We start from the raw sequence: 23985 nt of genomic DNA on the forward strand, positions 1-23985 counted from the left end.
CGTTCCAGACGGCAGGTCGGCAGCCGACTCGGATTGTGTCACCGTGAAGAAGTCAATTGAGTACTAACAAGGACAACTGTCAGAAGATTGAATTAGCATACAAAAATGAAAAAATAAACAGACAATGATCAGTTTGGATACACACGGTTAACAAGAATTACTCAAAAAGTTATTCCTACTCCGTTTTCTTAAGATATTTTTAATTTTGGATAATAATTCATCACTCAGATGAAAAAAAAAATATTTCATCATTTTTGAAATCAGTCTCCGGGCCGCATAAACAAAGCCGGAGGGCCACAGGATGACCACCATTGGTGTAAACAATACACTCTAAACTACTCCTACCCAAATTTTCAAAAGAAAATACCCAATGGGTAATTTTCTACAGCGTTTTTTCCGTGATGCAATTTGATGTGGGACACCCTTTAAAGCAGAAAGTATCTTCTGAGTGTATTTAGTGCGGGATTTCAAATGAAGTATAGCTACATATTTTTGAACACATTTTAGCAATGACCAGTCAAATACAAGTCAAGTCATTTAAACTCGTTCATGCACGAGCAAGCGTTTTATTATGTGTTCCTTTTGATTTTTTTTTCAACGCTGCCGCCGAAGAATGCCTTTGTTCTGTGGCACCAGTAGTGAATACCAGACGCCTAGCTATGCAATCAAACATTTCTACGCTATCATCAATTTTTCACAGAAAGAGATTGGTAAATAAAAAATAAGGGAATATCTAGATGACGGAAGCGACGGAGGGGATCGTTGCGCTTGTTGCGACCATTAAAAGAGATAAAAAGCGTGTGCGAGCTTCTAGATCGAACGCGGTTCTACCGATCTGCTGAAGAGAGGAATTGAACAACGCTGCTTGGAAGTCTGCCTTCAGTATCAAATTAGAAAATTGAGAGTTGCCCAATTATTTACAGTTGGTGTTGGTGTTTCGAACTGTTCTACACAAAAAAAGGCTTCAACAAGGAGCTCATTGCACCCGTAGTTTGCCAGAGAACTTGATTAAATGTTCGATCTGAAGAGTAATCCGATGATCGTTTGATCGAAACTGAAAGTTCAACTCTCTAGAAATGTTTGCGGTGTAAAACTGTAAGCCATACTTAATTGCGTTGAAATGTTTCTGCTAGGGTGTGTATTTACACGAAGTGTACCCGTAAAATCGCATTTTATTGACTTTGACTATAAGGTGCTATGTAGCGGAGCAGATTGAAACGACCGTATAGTATTCTCGCCGAACCAGTAAATTGGTGTCTTTCGCCACTGTTTGCCACGTTCGGCGTGAGTTTTATCACACGACACACAATCTTTTAGTCATGGGACAGCAGTTTGTCAGCATTAAGCAGGTAAACACGTGACTCGTGCAAAAACATGTTACTGGTATTTTGGATACACTTTTTTATTTTGACACTAGGTACAATCTTTCGCACAACTATGTCATGGTGTAGAGCAGTGGTGGTCAATCTGCGGCCCGCAGCCTGACTTGAAAAATGAATGAATATGGTTAAAAATTTCTTCAGAAAACTGAATTAAAATAATTGAAAATTAAATATAAAAATTTAATTAAATTTAAAATTAAAAATAAAATAAGTAATTCTTGTTAACCGTGTGTATCCGAGCTAAAAATTTTTTTTTCATTCCCATTTTTTTATGCTAATTCAATCTTCTGACAATTGTTCTTGTTAGTTCTCAATGAACTTTTTCGCGCTGTTCTGCTGTTCTGCTCACACTCATATTAATTCATGCGGGTAACTGCAGTAATTGCTGTTAACACTCCTATACTCGCGCATTGGTCTGTCAAACCGAGAAATCAATAATTCGTTTGTTTCTCAGAAAATATCAACACTACGACTTTGCGATTCTCTCTAGCTTCGTTATTCGTCGTTCGTCATCGTTTAGCGTATCGCATGAGTTGGTACAAAGGGGACGTGTGCCACTTTTTAACACTTTCGGTCTGACACACCGACGCGAGTATAGAAGTAACTTTTTTGGACAAGTGCCTTTTTTCATATTCTAGAATATTGTTGAATGAAATGTATAAATTAATGTTAGTGGCGTGGAATTCTTATTACATATAATGCATAAGATCATTATCGGACTATTCTTATTTGATTTCAGTCCCTTTTGTTACTGGATTGAACGGATCCATATATTAACTATTCGTAGATATATTCGTCGTTAGATTTATACGTTCAAAGGCAAAATATAAATGTTTGACTTTCGTATAGTTATTCGCTAAATATAATGGCCATACATATACACACTTGTGAAAGAATTTCACTTGTGTAATAATTGTAAACAGTTAACTATAAACTAATCGGTGGCTTATGGTAGTTTTTAACAGTTACTGTTTCGGGGATATTTTATTTATAATGGACAATATCGATAAGAAAACAAGAAAAAGAAAAGGAAGTTCCTAGAAATCCTTTTATATCATCTTTTTATGCCCCATCTAAAAAAAGGCATTAATTCTTAGTTTACCAAGAAAACAGAGACAAAGAATATCAAAAATATGCAAACTTTATATTCCAGAACCTTTATCATCTGGTAATTATCTAGAAGTTCGTTATACATCCTTCTCTTCGATAAAAGACTCGAAAAACACGCAACAACTGCATGAAATGTAAAAAATATGTTTGTTTCGAACATGCAGTTATGCTATGTTCTGATTCTTACTCCAATAAAACCATAATCGATTAATACGTTTTTATGTTATTTTATAGCTCTATACACTTCCATGAATTATATTCAGTTGCTTACTTTCAATTAATAAGAGTGAAAAATTCGAATTTCGTTATTTGTGTTGGAGTATCAAAAATTACTCTATTTTGAGGAGGCTGAATTTGATTGACTATTAAAACATAATAAAGACGAAGAAAACATATTTTTGGAGTTTTTTCATTCAATCATACCCTCTTCTTCAAAAAAATGTCAATAAAGCCTGAAAAATACACAATGGCAACATTACAGAGAAGATCAATTTTCGGTCTGTGACACCGTGCGCGAGTATACGTGTTATGATTTTGCACGCGAGTACAGGAGGGTTAATATTGGTACTTGCGTATTAACGCCACCGGAGTGCATTTTTTATTATGTATTTATTTTTTTCGTAATAAAACTTATTCTGAGGTCCCCATCTAACGAGAATAAGGCACCGAGACGAATAAGACACCAAGGCGCACATATGACGCAACCCGAGTCGACCGCCGACCTGTAGTCCGAAGCGGTGACCTCTCGCCAGAAAACCTGTGTTTCACCGATTGCCCGGTTATTTTCAAACATAGAAGAAGGTGCTTTAGAAAATCCTTTAGTTACCGTGCGTCGGAGGGTATACGTTTGACTGGTGCATTACGTTTGCCCGGTTAATTTTAGCTTTGAAATGTATCATTCAAACATCTTGCCCGGGCCGGCGGCCGACTCGGATTGCATCGGCCTCGGCGGCTTGGGGACTACCTCAGTACCTCCCCCTGGTTAGATAGGGATTTCGCCCTCATTACATTGACCTCACAATATTTTTTTTTACGAAAAAAATTAATTCATAATAAAATTTGTGCTCTGATAACGTTGATGCGGATTTTTTTTTATTTCTTCGATTCAGCGATACAAAGTGTTTTAAAGTACATCAGTTGAAATTTTAAATAACTTTCAACAATTTCGTAATTTTAAGAGTACTGAGTTGGACCTTTGGAATAACTATTCATCATTTGAAGGTAAATTTACACAAAAATTAATAACGTTAATACGCAAGTACCTTAATGTTTCCAAGATTCTTATAAGAGCGAGAACAGGATGCATGAAAGTGTGAGTCCATAAAAGAGAAAAAGCCAGCACTAGCAAAAACGAAAAGCGAGAATTTCGAAAACCATGCAGACCATATCCGTATAGCGGACCATAACCGAACATCACAAGCCATCTGAACAATTCGAACTTGGGCTTGCAAGGTAAATCGGTTCACAACTCAACCAAATAAAAAAAAACGAAAGCAAATTCATGTTGTTCGAAAAACAAATGGAAAATTGATTTTTGCCCATTGTCTGACACTGAGAATTTACAAAGTATCTTCAGCTAGGTTATCACTACAATAAATCAAAATTAATGGTCGCAGTAGTTCAAGGCTCCCACAGACGAAGATCGTCAGCTTGTAAATACGTTGACGCACCTCAGGCGATGAAGGCTGATCTCACAGATTTGGGAATTTCAAAGCACAAGAAAGATTTCTCGAAACTTTTTCTATTCCATTCAGTTTCTTGACGAACATGCCCCTTTAAAAATGCAGATGCTTTTTCTAATTTTTTCTCTAATTTTTTTTCAAAAACGCGATTTCCAGAACTAAAAAAAATCTCTTGTTATTGCTTTTTATCTGGATCCATTTGTATGAACATTTTTGAGAAGTTGAGTTTTTCATTATAAAACAAGTGAAACCGGAATCAATGAGCAGTGGTGTCCAATAAACTGGCTCAAAAAAGTTGTCTAGGTAAAATCGAAACGGCGTTGGAGTATATTTGTATTTCAACATTTTCTATATTGATATAATTTAATGAATATTGATTATTTAAAAAAAAAAATGACTGAAAGAACACTGGATTTACCCGTGATCTTATTATAGGTCTTCACATTATAAAACAGAATAGTTTCTAATTTCACACTATATCATAAACAGCAGTAGGAAAAAAATCATTGCGGCCCGCGGCTATGATGAAAAACCTTGATGCGGTTCGCGTCATGCCTATTCCTGGCCACCACTGGTGTAGAGGTTAAAGATTTTCTGTTTCAATCTTAGCAAAGTTAAAGAGCTAATGACAGTTTTATTTGCCGCCCTGCTCGCATGGACTTATTGCTAGCGACTGTCGCATTAACCCCGCCAAGTGCAAGATGCGTACGCTGTGGTCAATGTGTGTGGCACAACACTCCACCCGATCAAGAGTCACAGACTGGGAGGACATAACCTTCCTTAGTTTAAAAGGGGCGTCTCCTTATCGCAAAATGTAGAAATTTATCCCCATCGTCTTTCTGCACTGTCTATACTCTTCGGCAAACGCATTGCTGAAAGGCTCGATTAAGTGTCGATTGGGGATTCCTTCATCGAATTGGCCGGGGCTTTGTGTTTAGTGCTGGTGTGGTGCAAAAAAGATAAATTTGAGCGATAATTATCAGAAGTGGCCTAAACAACTTGTCTCGTTTTAAAGTCCCACCGCGTTGGATCTTTGTGTTGAATATAAATTACCATAAGAAGACACGTATTGACACTTAACGGCTGGATCGAGATACCCTACCGGGGTTCGCATGGCATTTGAGGACACAACATGGCAGCAAGGTGCGTCAGTGATTCGAACCGGAATCAGTTTCGCAATTGTTTTAACCCAACTACTCCGGCTAGAACAATAAAAATTATAGTTTCAATTTATCGCCCATCTTGGGTGGTCTATGGATATTGGTCCCATACTCTCCGCACGATGTCAACTGGTTCGTGATTGTATTGAAGTCTCACCCAGGGAACCTAAGTCGATAATACCGAGCAACGGTGAGTCTTAAGAGTGCGCATTGAAATTATGAAAAATAAAATATTAATTTGCTATAAAATCTGTGGGGAGTAATAAAGTATAAAAGTTGAAACGAGTTTTTAATTTTCATCGACCATTTCCGTTTTGTGCCTTTTGCTTGCTTGCCAAATTTGTGAGGGTTTAATTGATTAGGGCTGATGCCCCCGTCATCATTATGAGTCCCGTCCGGAGAATTGTAAAAGAAGAAAAATAAAAGTAGAAGGCGCCATTTAAAATGTTTTTGACGTAGAAAACAGGTCACGTTTTTATGAAATGAAGCTAACGTTAATAACTATTTTTGCCGCGAATGGATTTTAACGATTTACATACCGAACGAATCGAAAATTCCCTAAGATTTTTTTTATGCTATATATTACAATCCTCTTTTGTGTAAACGGTTTAAATTGATGGAAACTCGAAGCATTTCCATTCCCCATATACAGTGACGTCCCGATCATATAATGCTCAAAATTAAATGGAAACGTGATATATTCGAAACAGATATTTTTATTAAATAGAAAAAAAAATATCTCCTATATGTATGATTTAAACATTATTCTCCGTGCAACATGCAACATTTATAGTAAAACATTTATTTCAATATTTATCACATGAACACGTAAAACAACACAGTTTAACATGATATAACGAAATTATAGTTGCAGTGCTTTTCTCTGAGCAATTTCAATTGTGTGAAAGACATTGTAGCTAAATTTAAGTTATTTTGTACTTCCCATTCTATCGTATTTTTCAAATTTTGAATTGAAGTTTTGTATGAATTACATTCTGTTTTTTAGAGCTGCTATTTACGGTTGATTACTGTTACTTCTTTTTTTCTTCATCTTCATCTTTTCCAACATCGGTATTATCATCCTTTTCTGATAGATCGTTCACTATATCGATAATTTGGATGTCTAAAAGTTGGGTGTGAATTTTTTTTCCTTCTCCTAGGTACCACTATTTGATTACCAGTATCAGTAATCATAAATACGGGGGATCTGTCTTCATTAACCAAATACAAATTTGTTTTGGACCACAGAAAATTGCTTCCAAGATGTTGTGATTGTGGTAAACGTGCTGCCAATATTCAAATTGCTAGATCGTTGAATGTTATTTTTCCAGTGCCTTGACCAGTATTTCTGAATTTAGCATGATTGATATTTCTATTTTTTCTTTTGTTGAATTTGTCGCTGATTCATCATTCTGTTGGCGTTGAATAATCTTTAACCATCGCCAGAGGAAATTTCATCCCCACAAGCAATGGTAAGCAATGCAGTTATCTATTATCGGAACGCCCCTAGGTTGTAGTCTTTTTCGGGAGCTTCCAGGTCAAACTGATTTTAGAAGCATTCAAGAAGTAGTTTCCGCTTTGAAACATCGAGGGTTCTTCGATTTTCTAATTATCATCAATAGATGTTTATGAGTACCAGATACATTGTTACATGAAAACTATCCTGTTTTTCTTAGCTTTGATTCATGCGACGCCATTTTTCCTCCAAATGAGTTACCGTTTATCTGGTAATCATTTTGAAAAATAAGGCAGATTCGTTGCAATCACATACCTGGCCAACGTCATAAGTCTTCAAGTAATTGAAATAATTCTTTGAAATTATCCATTGCACAAACGTGAAAATTAAGAAAAGAATCCCTGAGCTTAAACGACGCAGACCACTACACTACAACCACTACAGCCGTATACAGCCGTTTGTAACTTGCTGTGTTTTTCATTAAAGTAAGTATAGAATATCTACCATCAATAAATTTAAACATTTAAACAATTCTTCCTTCAGCAGCATATTTCATTTTTCTCATAGTGCTTATAGTCAAAACATACAGTTTCACAAATTAATCCTTCCACTTGAGCATTATTGTGATTGTCGTACGGTATATACCGAATTGTTGACCGATTTGTAATTTGTATTTTTTTTTATTAGCTTATATCGCCTTATTGTCACTACACAAGAATAAATTTATTACACAAAAAAGTATGACTGTCTCTTCCACGGTTCAAACTGGGAAACGGCATAAGTCGTGCATCTCATTTCACACAATCGAGGAGAAAGTTGCTCAGAATTATTCATAGTTTTTGATTCAGAGCTTATGAAAATAATATGCCTCCAAGCTTTCAAAGAAATATGTGGTATACGCTACAAATTCATCAGTATGAAATTTTTTCATGAATACGGCTAATCACTCTGCTTAAATTTCATTTTTTGTTCAATAGATTAACGGCAGATAGAACTTTTCATATAATTTCCCATTTTTCGAAAAACGTGATAAAAGCGCAACATTTTCAGTGATAAATTCGAGAGTGATAAAAACGCCAAGTGATATAATCGAGACGTCACTGCTTATTTGTGAGCATCTCTACCCATACCGTCAATAACGAGCAACTTATCGGCGATCAACGAAGGGGAACGATTTAAAGACTCCGTGCACAAATAAAAGAAGAAGAAGAAGAAGAAGAACGAAGGGGAATATTTGCCTAGAGCATTAATATTGGATCTCGCTGAGGCAAACTCTCATTATCGTTCTAGATACGAAACAGTGAATGTCGGTTGTTCTTCCTAGTTTTGCGTCATCACATGTCTTCGTTTCGGATTGAGCTGTGGACGCTACCAAATAACTTACTCGCTGATGTTCCTGGCAGTTACATCAAACTGACACCATTCCATTAAGGTACTGAACTACACAACTGTGTGGAAAATCATCAAACTAGGCTATCATCAGCTCACCAAGAAAATGGTTCCTTGACATGACAGTAACAACACTATTATATAGATCCGAGGCGGCCTAAAATGTGATCTATCGATAGCCCGTTCTTATCGAACAGAGCTGATGAGATTGTTCGTTTCACCGAGTGTTAACGTAGGTCGGATGGTACGTCATCATTATTATTTCTTGTAATATTGGAAGCATTGTAAGTGTTGTGTTCTTCGGTAATGAAAAACAACTAATAACTGTTAGGAGATAGTTTATTCCTTCTTGTTTCTTTGGTGGTAGGGATAAGAATAAAGCATATTTTTTCCCAGCCTTGACAGGAGACTGGGAACGGCTACTGGCTGATTCTGCATCATGAAAATCATCATCTGGTTCACCTTCAGGTACGATTGAGAGAGCTTCTTCAACTACAGAGCAGCAGCATGGATAGTGGCAGGTTGGGTGAAACTGAAGAGCTTTCACAATCATCATGGCGTGAAAGCTTTAAGCTGATTTGTGTGCGAGCAACTGAGATGTCCAGTGTCAAAAAGAACGTTGTAGTTTACTGGGCTTTTGCCCTACACAACCGTTCCAGGAACCCACTTGGTTGTGTTGAGTCGGTGATCCTCTGCGTAGACCAGATCATCTGCTTCGATCTCCCGTTTGATGGTGTTATGGCGTCTGTTGAACTGGGTGTTTTGCTTCTTGTTCACTTCAGTTGGGCTTGGAATATGTGGCTTGACAAGATCGAGTGTTGTACGGACCGGTCTTCCCAGGAACAGGTCAGTAGGTGACTTTCCTTCAGGAGCGTTTCGATTCGGGGATGAGCGGTACATGAATAACAAGATCTGGAGATGCTGGAAAGTGGACATGTTTCCCTCTTGACAAGCTTCTTGAATCCCCTTTTTAATGAGCCAACAAACCTTTCAGCCAGTTATTTTCGACTGCGAGTGATACGGAGCTATGGTTAGATGACAGATTCCGTTTGCTTTACAGAACTACATTGATTGACACCAGAGTACCAGAGTTCTCAGGATGTCCTCGATGCAGTTGACGGATCACCAAACATAATCTTGAACAATCTGCAGGCTGTCTCGTCTGGCGAAGAACGGGCGAATGGCTGGATCCTGTAGTTGGTTTGCAGTTTGCGGTCAACCTTGGTAGATGTGCTGGATTACCCCTCGCAGGACTGGATCACGGCTTGTCTCCTTGACTATCACTTCAGATGTGACCGGCAAAGCAGAGATGGAGTCGTCGAGGATCGCTTTCACATCCAACTCGATTTGCACAGCAGCGATGACGTAGTCTTCGTTCGGTCTACTGTTGGAATTCATCAGGCGTGACCAAAACTTGCAGTCGACACTTGTGCTTTGGTGTAACGATCAAGGAAACTTTGAGAAACATCATGAAATCCGGAACGGAGCTTCTTTACCAAGAACTCGGACTTCTAATGTACGGGCTGAATCAGTGTGTTGAACGGGACCAACCAGAGATCGAATCGATCGATCATCTCGATGCCAAAGGCGTTAAGATCCGGGTTGCTTGAAACATAAACTCGGCCTTGCTTGGTGGTGCCACGGACAGGGAAGTTTGCTAGGAATTCACCGTTGATACCAATCTCGTCTCCTGATGCACTGACAGCTACAACTTCCGTCTCTTGAGTTGGTGGTTGGCCAATCGTTGCCCAGACTTGCTAGTAGATTATTGTGATATCCGACGCACAGTCTAGTTGCAACTGGACCGGAATCCAACTTGATGAACTTCCGTTTCTTCGAGAGGTCGACTCGCTTAAACAATAAGATGGCTTTGGACTTTTTTTGGACGGTGTCCTTTTTCCTTGGTTTGTCGACCAGCTTGGATGACTTCCGCTCAACGACCCTTATTCTTGCACTTGCTGCAATAACGGTTTCGATAGGGGCACTCCTTGACATGGTGTGGGTCTCCACACAACCAGCAAGATGTTTTCGGGATCTTCTTCTTGCTATCAGGCTTCGGATGATTATCGATGGCGTTGACGTGCATGTTGTTTCCACCTTTCTCGATCATTTTGGTGTCCTGTTTGACTTTGATGATCCGATTGCATTCTTCTACCAGATTTTCCAGCGTCAGAGTGGTCCCAGCTCCATCACCGGCGGTGGGTGCGGATTCTTCTGCTTCCAGTTTGCCAATCAATCGTGTTCGGATGTCTGCGTCGCGTGGTGATTGGAGACCACAAACGAACCGAAGCGCTTTGAATTGATCGTTGGAGAGCTTCGATAACTAGTGCTTCGCAGTGCTTGTTGATGGAAGCAGCATAGGAGGACTCATCGTCGTTCTTCGTGTACTGGAGAGACTGATAGTGAGCCATGAAGAGAGAAGTTTGGCGTCCGGAAAGTTTCTTCAACTTCTTGATAGTTTCATCGAACTTGAACTCTCGGGGGTGCTTGGGCAGGATGCTGTTCACGTAGCGTTCGCGGAACTGCGTGCCAATCTTGCGTAGAAGCAGCCTCACTTCGCGTTGTCGTCCAACTGTTTTCCGTCTTCCTTAAAAAAGTCTGCGAGCATACCACGATTCAAAAAATATTCCGCCGTCAGGCTCGCACCGGAACTCGTCGATTCCAGTTGCGAGAAACTCGACGATCTGTTCACTTCCAGCCGGATTGGCGTTCGTCCGTTGGAGATCCTCAATCGGCTGCTGCTAGGTTGCAATCAGTTCCTGAGCCGTACAATCGCGTTACGAAAATCCTGGTCGGTCATCTTCGAGTTCGCTGTTGCTTGAAATCTTCCTTGAAACTTATGTTAAACCTTAAAACAAAGGAGGAACTTAAAGGTTGCTCGTCGCCAAAATATGATGTGTTCTTTATTAATGAAAAACAACTAATAACTGTTGGGGGATATTCTATTCTTTCTTGTTTCTTCAGTGGTCGGAAAAGGAATAACGAGTCATTTTTTTCACAGCTGTTATTTCATAGCCTTGGCAGCAGGTCAAGTCTTACTTGACTATCCTACCAGTGAGCTAATGAAATCTGAATGATTGTGCCAAAAGTTACAAAAATTCTGTTTTGGTCCAACGAACTTAGACAGTTATCAGGCATGCTATAAAGGCCATCACGTTAGTATTAGTAAATAGCGTTAAAAATTGTCTGAATTTGTGAGGAATTCAAAAAACAAATTTTGAACAAAAACATACAACAAAATTTCTGAACAAAAAAATACAAAAAAATCTGGCACACCTGTAGTATATGTCAATGATTTAAAAAAAATCGTTACACATACAAACATTAAAGCAAAAACATGTTAGTAAGAAACTTGTAGCCTTAATATGAAGTATATTTCATCTCCAAGTATTCATTCAAAAACTCAATGTTGCTGCTTGACCCTTTTTTTCTGTCGATTTTATTAATAGTTCAGCGATATCGAGCGCAAACAAACGATAGTATGTGAATAATCTCATGATTATGATCCCGAAAAAAGTCAACATTTGAAAGTCCAGCAAACAGCCAATCCATTATCATCTAGATAGAAATTTTATGGAAATCGAAATGCGATTACGACCGAATGGCAGGATGTTTTGGAAACAGGCTCAAGCACCAAGCACGTTAGCTCGTATCGAGGTATCAAATACCGCGCCGCGAATGCTCATGATGGGTGGTTCTGCGGAACAGGTTTCGCGATGTCTTGTTTCAGCCTGAGACACCAGCCAGGATGGACTGGCTGTGGACACATCTGACATTCATTGAACATGATCAGATGAATTTTATATTTCTTTCTCTCCGGTTCGGTACAACAAAAGAATGTTCCGCCGAGATGTTAGATGGAATGTTTCTAGAAGGCAAGGCTTGTACAATGTCGAGCGATGGGGTTTAGTGTTACACGGAACGCATATCGAGATAATCGCACAATAAATCTAGAGTATGGACACCCATGAGTGGGTGTCATAGTCGGGTGCATGTACAACACCACAAACAACTTGCCTGCTGTTGGAAAATCGATTGGCTCTTTAAGAATGATGTGCGGTTAACTAACGGCGGGTAAAATGGCTGTAATAAAATATTGCCTGTAGAATGGCGCAATTACTTTCAAGTTCTCAGTTACTCACTGATCCTACAATACAAAAGAAAGGATTCTCGCCTAACTTAAAATTATTCTACGATTATACAATTTTCCTTTAAAAAAATTATCAAAAATCGTCCAATTGGAAGAAAAGAAACAGTAAGATGTGTAACAGGGACTCGTTTTTTAAAATTTTGGCGTTGTTGTATCTAAATACCAACATAATGTAGGAACGTTGATCAATTGATTTATGTGTCATCAATCAACAGTAGTCCGTTCTTTTTCAATGGTAGTTATAATTTATCTCCACTTGATGCATCTAAAGCATCTAAGGAAAGTAAAATTCCATATAGGACTATGTTATCCGCTTTGTATATAATATGAATAAAAAAAAATGTTATCCGCTGTAATCTTTCCCAATGATTTAGAAAGGTATCCAAAATATTAATGAACATAAATACTGATCATCATGAATTGTTTCAACAAAATAAGTTATTGATTTGATTATTGGTCGAACCGAGCTTCTATGTTAGGAATTTATTTGATATTATTTTGCTTAAGGGAGTATTCTAGTTTAGAAATTTGAAAAAAAAATAAAACAAAATTCTTCGTGATTCTGGAGTTTAGGCATTCAAGAACGTACCTTCAACTTTTCAAAAAACCCGTTATTTATCGAGTTATATCCATTTTAGTGATGCGTTATCTAAGCTAGTACGGCCTTGACGCAAAACTTCAAACGCGTTTTTCTCGAAACTAGTTTTCTCCAACTGGCGAACGCGATATCTCTAGTTATACTGAACCGATTTTTGTCAAATTTATATGAATACAATCTCTATGCATCTCTGTATCGCATGAACCAATAAAAAAATCGATTTTTTCAATCTTGCTTTTCTAAAAAATGGGAAACGTAGAAAAAAACGTTTTAAACAGCATTTTTTTCTTCAAACGGCCGCCATTCTGTCAAAAAAACATGTTTTTGACTAGTCCGAGGTTCATGCGATAGCGGCATCTTTACTGACTCAGAATTTGCACGCTTTTTTTGGGTCAGATAACCAGAACGGCTGGAATCTTGTACGCAATGGTACAACTTTTTTCTCACTTTATCTGTTCTCTACTTTAATTATGAATATATATTTTCCGCTCTATTTTTGTTTTATTGTTAAAAGATAGATAAACAAGTAATGGTATAATGGTTGGTTAAAAATATTATACGTTTTATTTATTCGAAGCTAGAAAAAATGTCTGAAATTCTTACATCTACTGCCTCTAATGAAAATGGTTTATTTTCATGGCCCTTGTGTTCTATTTTCCACATGCACTTTTTTTCATGCTCAGTTCTACAACATGACTGAGATCGGCTTCACGTTGCCAAACAAGTTAAATTTTACACGAAAACACCCAAATTGGAAGTCCTACCTTGTTCTACGTCATTTTGCTCACATATTTTGCTCTCCTATTATTACACGTTTCGTTCGATGGATCTAGGTCTGGCGGATCATCAGTTCCGCTTGATAAAGACATCGAAAAATGGTTTGATTCGTGGATAACTTCAAATGACGAATACTTTTAGAGGAACGGTATTCGAGCTCTGCCAGAGACAAAGATAAAAAGTTGTAGCCCTCGATTGGTAATATTTTGAATAATTAATTTGTGACCATTTCTGACGTAGGACTATGTGTTTCAGTCAGCATTACCATTTTCCCATACGACCTATAAACACACATCATCCCATAAACGACTTCATATATGCATATTAGGCAGATGCAGTTCACGAGTCGCATAAACGTATCACTGTAGTACTGCGAAAAATCGTATTACATGCTGTGGAAAATTTTTCAATAGTGAGTCATATTAGAACGTAATTAAGGGCATATTACATCATATTTAGAAATATGACAATAGAGATCCGCGATGAATTATGTACATTGTCGACATCTGGTGGTGATATACTGATTTAGGCAGGTAAATTAATCTCAGTCAGATCAGCAGACCCGTAAGCAGTTTTAAATTGTTAAATTTGAATGAAAATTGTTTACTTCATGTTATTTGATTACTGAAAACATATAGCACTGAACCTTACTTAAACTTTTCTATATAAATTCCATGATATTTCCACTAAAACATAATTAGCCACCAGGAATAACGTATTCAATTACATCTCTTTCGTGTCATGTGTACGAGTTTCAACTGCTCCAGAACTACAGGGTTTTCCAACGTTAAATTCCGAAAGTAAATTGAAATAAAACACACTTAGAATTCGAATTTCGATGAAACTTTTATTTCAAATTAAAGTTTGGTTTAGGCCATTATTTGTGAAATACAACATCATTCAAATGTCCACCTAGGGCTTCCTCGCACACCTTGATCCGTAACAGGTAATTTTCGATGACTTTTCGGCACATATGGGGCGGTATCTCGGTCATAACTTCACGAATAATGTCTTTCAAATGTTCAAGAGTTTGCGGAGAGTTGGCATAGACACTGTCTTTCGCATATCCCCACAAAAAAAAAGTCTAGCGGGTTCAAATCGCACAATCTGGACGGCCAATTGACATCACCAAAACGCGAAATTATGCGTCCCTCAAATTTCGTTCGCAATATGGCCATGTTCGGTCGTGTTGTGTGGCACGTGGCGCCGTCCTACTGAAACCACATGTCATCCGTATCCATATCTTCAATTTGTGGCAAAAAAAATCGGTTAACATGCGGCCATAGCGTTCACCATTTACAGTTACCATCTCGCCGTCCTCATTTTCAAAGAAATACGGCCCGATGACTCCACCAGACCATAATGCGCACCAAACAGTGACTTTTGGCGGATGCAATGGCCTCTCAATAATCACGTGTGGATTTTCTGAGCCCCATATACGGAAATTTTGGGTGTTCACATAGCCACCGAGCTCGAAATGTGCCTCACCGATGAAGAAAATTTGATGCGAAAATTCAGCATTTTGCTGCTGTTGTTCGTTCACCAAATCGACGTATGCCCGACGCATTCCATGGTCACCACGCTCTGATTTTTATACCAGTTGGACTTTACATGGATGTAGGTGCAAGTCCAAATGCAAAATTCGCCACAATGATGGGTTTGACAAGCCCAATTGCTGAGCACGCCGTGGAATCGAAACATTCGGGTCATCCTCCACACTGGCAGCAACAGCAGCAATATTTTCGGCCGAACGCACATTACGATGATGCACAGGTTTCACAATATCCGCTACGGATCCATTTTGTTCGAATTTACGCACTACATTAGCTCTGTAGGCCGTCCATGACGACCAAAATCCGTCCGTAATGCTCGAAAGACATTTGCCGGGTTTTCATCATTGTTATAGTATAATTTAACAATATTAACACGTTGTGCGATGCTAAAACGATCCATATTGTAAAATGGCAGACATTCAACTAACGATATGACGCTTTGGTTGACAGCATGTCAAACGGTTGTCAGCGCAGGGCTGTATACTTTCGGAAGTCCGAAATGGAAAACCCTGTATATTTCAGATAGCCGAGCGAGATAGCAGTGGCTTGATAATCCAAACAACCGGAGTTCGAATCCCAATGGAGCAATTTTCTTAACCACCACTACCAATAATTTGAAACATTTATATCCTCCTCCCACCTGAAGTCAATTGAATAATTCTCATTTCCACAAACATAAATGTTGACATATACACAAATGGCGATTCGTGAGGTTATAAAAATATAACCTCTCAGATATTATTCGCCATTTTTTTCTATGTCTGTGATAAATCGCACATACCTATGGCAATACTCGTACTAGGTACATGTATAAGTCGTGTAATCATCAAAACTAATGTGGACCAATTTTGACCAATGCACCATCCATCTTCCAAAATATTCCGGAACCTTTGCCTTTCGTTGATTTTAGTAAGTCCTGAATTGAATTACTCATAGAGCATTTCCACCCCAAATCAGTCGGCTTTCTCTGATTTTTTTGAAGCTTGGTGCTTATGATGGAAACTATCCAACATCACTATTTTCATTATCACATGACCAATTTAAATTGCGACTGATTTTTTAAACGGGTGTATTCAAGTTATTGATCTTTCTTTCAAAAAGTCGTTACGCAAAATCCAGGTGTCTGAAATATAATGTTTGACAAAATTGTTGAAAAGCCAACTTCTATATCTCAAATCACCTCCCCCCCCCCTTCGAATATTCAAATTTATCATAGTTTGACATTACTGTGGTGCCATGGTATTTAAGCTCTCCAAAATTGAGATACGATTTTTTTTCAAATTCATGAAATTTCAAAACTTTGTGAGATCGTGACCATTTAAGAAAAGTGACATTAAAATGGAATCTACATACGATTTTACTTGAAAAACTATATATGTATAACGTTTTATCTTAGGTCTAACCGATTTCGAGTTATAACCAATTTAATATAATAAAAACCATGTTTGTGAAATATTAGAAAATGCATACAACTGTTGGACACTACGACTAAGGTTTCGACATTATTTTCGCTTTCAAGTAGTTATATCTCGAGAACGGTAAGTCCTAATATAAAACGTTGTAAATAGTTTTTTTTTATGTAGAATCGCATGTAGCATTTTTATGTTACTTTTCTTAAATGGTTATGATCTCATTGAAATTGAAATTTCATAAATTTTCAAAAAATCATATCTCCATTTTGGTGAGTTTACCACGGTACCATTGCATGTCAAACTTTGTTAAATTGTAAGGGCTTCACAATAAAAATATACTAAAAAATATCGAAGGAGGGATATTTTGATATATACAAGTTTTTAACTCTTTGTGGTCGCTTGTCTGCTCTCAGCCACCATACCTTCTTTACCGTTCTGGTTGTTTGTCTGCTCTCAGACACCACAGCAAGAAACCATGCTAATCTCATATTTTACTCAACCAAGTATTAGTTTATGCTTTTCCTAAACGAAACTTGATGTCTAGTGAACCTGTTCATGAATCAATACGGTGTTCCTACGGTGTAAAACAGCAGAATTTAGCAACACTTTGGTGTGATGGAAAAGATTGTTCATAAGTATCACAACTACTGTTTGCATAAATGTCTCATGTTATTTGAACAATCGCATCAGTTTCTCAAGCGACAAAATATTACGCAGACGCAGAAATTATTATTTGAGTAACTACTGGTTCAAATTATGTTGAAGTAGTTTTATTAAAGAGCAGAATAATTGTTTGCATAAGTGTCATATGTCATCTGAATAATCTCATGTAAAATAATGTTTGTTAAAAGTGAAAAGTGTTGATCGTTTCGGATACACATTGCTGGCATTAATTACACATTTATTGCATTAATGACAAAAGTGTCTCATATCCAACGGATAATAAAAATATAATTATGTATTGATACATTATATGATTTACTCTTGGAGACTGTTTCGAAAGATTTCACACGAAGACGTACCAGAAGGTCGATTCACTGCCAATTTTTTTTTCTAGATTACACCAGATCTCGACGTTTTATGCATTTTTAAGTCATTTGGGATCGATTCTTTTTACTCCCCCCCTTGGAAGATTTTCGAGGATCAAAAAATCAAAACATTGAGCGCTTTGAGACACCCCTAAATTATGTCCGATTGAGCTGAAACTTTGCACAGGTCATTTTTTAGTCTATCATATATATCCAGTTTCAATAAAGGGGTCTCGATCGAACAGTCGTCGGGTGCGGTTGAGTTATTCATCACTCTGCGTTTGGTTACTTTTTCTTCGTCGTTGAGCGTGTTCTAGCTTGTTTCGGATCAATCCGCTGCTAGGAAAAGTTCTTGGATAAATGCTATCGTGAAAACTGATTATTGGTTCCGTGGTGATAATAGTGTTATAATGAAATGTTGTCAGTTTTTCAGTTTTTCGGTTGCAAGTTTTGCTCGATTCTGGCGTGGTTTTTTCATTTTCCGAAATGCACTTCGTTTGAAGAGAGCCTCTCGGTGTAGTGTGAGCAGGGTTGCCAATAATATTTTTCAAAAAACTGGAAGATTGCTTCTAAAAAAACTGGAAGAAAACTGGATCGTGTAAAACCATTTTATTTTAAGAAGATCGGCTTGATTTAACTAAAATTATGTTTTTACCCATTCCAGCGCTTGATAAATAGAATCCCCTTTGAAAACCCGTGAAATATTTATATCCAGAAAATAGTGAAATAAACCTTTAATTAATCATATCATTCGAGCAGTTTGAAATGATTTCGGTTTGAAGTTTTTGCGTGGTTTGTATCAGCTCCATTCGTTTACACTTTTGAATAGCAACGAATGAGAACTGAAACCGAACACGCAAAACTGGCAAACTGACGTCTCCTTGTTATAATTTATGCAGTGATCTATGTATTGGAATTCTGGAATAATTTTTAATCAGGCCCACAGTATTATTCCAATACTAATAAACACATTCAATACCAAAACAACATTGCTCAAGTAGTACTTTGATATTGAAATAATCAAATTGCATGGTATTGAAAAGCTTGTCCAAACCAAATTTATCATGATTAAAATGAGGTATCTTTAAGTATTTACTACTAGTCGAGAAAGTATTTTAATTTCAATGTTTCTTTTGAAAAATTATTTACCTTGATGTGTATTTATTGTGTAAAATTATTGAGAAAATGACGACAGGTTTCCTCACTTAACCAACCGAATTTTTTTTAAATTGGTAACTATTTTTTATGAATAGGAAAAAACTAGAGATAGAATATTCAAACAAAAATTGGCTCTAGGGGTCTGAGGCACAACTTCATTCTGGAAAAGGTGTCTCTTGCCCAACATAGTTTGAGAATCCCTGCAGTTTTAAACTAAAAATCCTTTGCGTGACCATTATCATATCTCATTGATTTTAACGGAACCAAGATTACTTGGGATCTATATTCGTATCAATTATAGTTAATGGAGCACATAGACTCTATGATCGTCTGTACTATAGAATGATTTTGGGGACCAATAACATCTGATTTTTATGTAAACTCAAAGCCAGCACAGCACACGGGCTGTATGAACCATTTTAGATGTAATTTCTTGCTATGAATTTAACCCCAGTCATGGTTGAAATGGTAGATCAATTGGCCTGAACTTCAGGATGTTTTAAAGGACCTAGCACATCTGATTATTAATTAAATTCAATGACAGCGTAGCACATTCTTGCTTAGGTAGGCACCTAGGTAAATACACCTTGGATCGACTGAACGATAAATATAAAGAAACAAAATTGATCAATGGATAGGTGGGGGAGGGATAATATTCATACAATGTAAATTTAAGAAAAAACTGGATAAAACTGGATAATATTTAGGAAAACTGGAGGATTTTAGGATTTAACTGTTTGACTGGGTCGAGAAAAAAACTGGAAGAATCCAGTTTAAACTGGAACAATGGCAACGCTGAGTGAGAGAGAGAGAGAGTGTGTCAGTTAATATTAGGTTGCGGTGAGGGTGAATGCGGCTGTGTGTGAGAGTGTGACCTTACGGGTCGTGAAGGATAGGCAGCTGCATGGGATTGTATTGGTGTGATTGCATTGCTTACTCTCGTTCGAACTCGTATGTTTCGAGCGGGTAGGGTGGCTTGGTTCTATTTGTCGATTGTTCTACAGTCAGGTTTTCGTAAGAACTCGGATCCACTGTCACTGTAGTCTTAGGCTATGGTTTTACTGGATCTGAAAACATATGAATATTTGATTTTCCGATAACTGATGGATGGAGGAAGACTATTTTGTTTCTCCGGGACGGGCGATTTCAGTCGTGGAGAGAGGAGAAGAGGCGGTGATTCAGTTACGCCGGTGTGATTCTGTGCAGTTGTTTCATTCTCGCAATTACATATCGACGGTAAAATTGATTTTAGAGAAGTTCTCACGGCTACCTTCTTAGGTTTCCCAAAGAAAACTTTCCGTCGATGCGATTAGTGTTAGATAAAAATACACGATAAATATATATCTGGTCCAGTGGCGTCAAAATCTGCTGTTTTCCGGCTAATTAAAGGTGGAATTTCTCCATACCCAACAGACGACACCGTCTTATTCATTTCTGTTTTTGCTTTTTTTCTTTTTTGCTGAATTGCTTTGACACACCATTTCCATTAAAGTGCTTTTTATTTAAATTGAAATTAGGAATACATTTTGCCTTTGTATTGACCTTTTTATATGTGAGAATTGAAAAACTGGAAGTGTTTACAAGATGTTTTCGGTGCCATTCAAAGTTTAGACGACTTGGTCTGGAATGAGGATGATTGATATCTGGAAACCGTTAGTACTGTCCATCATTGCAATCAGACAGAATTCAAGTAGTTAGGAGATTCATCGCAGGATTCCTCTCAAAACTGCTAAGCAGAAAATTCTGCATAGATTATTAATGTGCTAACAGAACACAGGAATTATACCTTCAATCCATCATAGTGTGTGGCCTTACGCCAACCAGCGGAATCGGATGTCTATCTAACAGGGTGGTCATGTAGTCTTGAAACCTGTCCATACCTTTAATTGTGAACAGATATCTTCATACTTGTACTGTTAATCACACGTCACACGACACTCGGAGTACATCAATATGCATCGCGGCGACGGTGCGATTTTAATTGCATTACCAGTTCGCCTCCACGTGACGGTAGGTAGCGTCGATTTCATGAGACGCAAAATAACATCGCCCGAGAATTTAAGGAATGCTCAAAGCAATAAAGAACGGCTTCTCGGACGTGATATGCCGTTGTGTTGTTTTTATCTGGAACTGCGTGCATTTTAATCATATTCTCGGTAAAACGGGACGAAAACGGGAAGATCTCCCGGTCATCTCGCAAGACCAGTGTAACACACGTAGCAGCGCTGCAAGTGAGAAGATGCGACTATCAGCGTAATCTGTCCGAGTGCGATGATGGATAGCCGTGGAGAACCAGATGTGTCGTATGTGCTCATGCTCATGTTAATGGCGAATTGAGACAAGAAAGGTGTGCGTATTAATTAGCCTTTGGCAGCGTGATGTTGGCCAAGTGCAGGAGGGCTAATCGACTCAAACAAACTAAACAACATATATTCCAAATGAAATTAATTACAAAGTCTCCTTTGGCTGATGTTCCCGGCCTCGCTTAATAATTCCAACTGACAATGTCAATCTTATACCACCACCCATACAAAGACATTCATTTGCCATCACAATAACCCCACCGATCGCGCCTTCGAGAATTTGAAGAATAACACCAACCAATCTAAATTCCTTCCGATTTGCTCCACATGTTCCGAGATTCCTCTGCTCACTGGAGTCTACGGATGTTCAACCAGCCCGATGGAGGCAGTCACTGTCTGAGTAATAAGTGGAAGAAGCCTCCAACTTGTTTGAATAATTGTAACAAACTCGGAGAAACAATTTTCCTGTCACGATTTCCATGTCGGTCGAGATTTAATGTTATGGGTGTCTTTTTATTTTTATTATTTTCAGTTCGTATCCCTACATCACACCGGACTTCGGATGGTGGGGAGCTTGATTCATTCGCTCCTGCATTCGTTCGTCGACTGGATAACGAAATTCCATGGTTCAATACTTCGACTCCGATGGTAACGAAAAATGCATCAAAATAAGTCCGGGTATGTTGGGATCAGCGGATCAGCTCAGTGTTTTGTTTTTATTTGCCTTCCACGCGAAAAGCCACCTTATGTCGCTCGTAACTGTGCAGACTCTTTAGCCCGTAATTGCACCACAATGTCTCTCGTGAACTTGAACCACCATCCCACGAACGAAGGGGCGCGAATCTGTGCGCAATTTCTTCATTAGCCCTGCTGAAAACAACTTTGTCACTGCCAACCTACTGCACGTTAATTGATCATTGATCGACTGGTTAGCACGGGTTGTAAAAGCGAGGGAATCGCGAGGTGTCAATGTCGGTGGCTTCCAGTCTCACGATGAGCTGCTTTTCCCGACGATGGAATGACTAACCTGAGTGAGAACTTATTCATTTGGTCATTTTTTGACGTAGGACTACGTCTTTCATTTCTATACCGGGGTGTAAAATCAAAGTTTCGAAAACGAAAGCGTTACGCCGGAGACCGAGATTTTGAGTGTTAATAGCTCCTAAACAACTGAACGAAATGGTATGATAAACACTTCATTCGAAAGATAAAATGTCTACGCGTTCTATACTTGTTACTTTCTGATCCAAAAACTTGTTTCAATAGTCTTAAATTTGCTTTCAAAATAGGCTATTGAAATCACCAATCGGTATATAAGCGAGCGCCGCTCGGAAATCCACTCAGTTCTAATTGAGCAGCGATTGGAGCATGTTGTCGCTGTTGTGGTGAAGCTCTTCATTTATCATGAAAGCGCGGATGAACGGTGTCACCAAGAGCCTGTTTGTGCACCTTAGGCCAGAAGGGAATCCATCAGGAGGAGAGTGATGCTACAAACGGTACCCCGGGAAGATCTCGAAGCAGCCGCTACACACACACACATACACGCACGGAATTCTGAATGTTTTCTATCCATGTAACACTGTGACCAAATATGTTTCAATCAAGTGCTATCAACAGATGGTTATCGAGTTAGCATTAACCACTGGTGGGCTTCCAGTATCGAGGAAAATGTGGAAATATCTAATCGTTACTGAAAATAATCTGCCAGTTCCTCTGGGAATTTAAAATTACATTCATATGAAAGAGTTTATTTTAATGTTTTCTATCCATGTAACACTGTGACCAAATACATTAGGTTTTGTGATTTTTCAATCAATCGCAATCAACAGGATAGCTTCTGAAGATTATTCTTCCCCATCAGTAGGATATTTCCGTATCCAATATTGGATGCATAAAACCTTGTGCCTCCAATGTAACGCTCTCGTTTTCGAAGTTCTCCAAATATTCATTCAGAATGAATGAATTCAGATTCAACTTCATACAAATGATCTCTAAATCAACGATAGTCCTACGTCACCCTTGCGGTTATACCATAGATATAACCCACTTCCTGTTTTTTTACAAATGTCGACAGGTTGAGTTTGATTCCCAAGGATAGGGGAACTGGGGGTAAGCTTGGCCCCATAAGGGTAAGTATTGTTTTGTGAGATCTGAGGGCACATTTTGTTATGTTCTCCTCACAGGATCATTGTCGAGATTATTTTCCATGAGATATAAGAAATATCAGTACTTTGAAACGGTAATTTTACAAGTAACTGACATAAAAACGGAGTTCACCAACCAGTGCGGGTGAAACCGTCATCCAAAGGGAGAAACACCGGCACTCTTTGGGATGAGACCGTCATCTCAAATTGGCTATAAATATACTCGACAACAGCCGAACCAGTTTCAATATGACCATCACTAAACGGACGGTTTTCTAGATAATTATATTTGTAGAAACAGAAACTTTTTCATTGACCTTTACTGGGAGGGGGATAAAAATGTTTAAAGTGCTCATAATGAAAAGCTGTTTGGCTGTTTGGATTATTAAGTACCAGCTATCTCGCACGACTATCAGAAATCGAATACTGCAGCCGTTAAAACTCGCACTTATGATATGAAAGAGATTCAATCGTCAATACGTCATTCCTGGTTGCTGCTTTTACTTATTTCACTGTATCCTAAGGAAAAGGAAATTATCCAAATCAAACAAAACAAATACTTATTTTGGTTTATTAGAAATAATAACCAAGGAAATTCATAGGAACGATCTTAACTGTATTTTTTTGAGTTCAATTGTCTGAGAACAATTCGTTGTTTTTAGTGTTTTTAGTAAACATCAACA

The 23985-nt window shown here is 38.1% G+C and overlaps 1 protein-coding gene across 1 annotated transcript in view; it reads left to right on the top strand.

The window, feature by feature from the left end:
* LOC129776408 (uncharacterized) overlaps positions 1–23985 on the top strand; it is a 139450-nt gene that overhangs the window by 91715 nt on the left and 23750 nt on the right. The window lies entirely within an intron of this gene.

Source organism: Toxorhynchites rutilus, chromosome 3 (assembly GCF_029784135.1).
Source record: "Toxorhynchites rutilus septentrionalis strain SRP chromosome 3, ASM2978413v1, whole genome shotgun sequence".
NCBI lineage: Eukaryota > Metazoa > Arthropoda > Insecta > Diptera > Culicidae > Toxorhynchites > Toxorhynchites rutilus.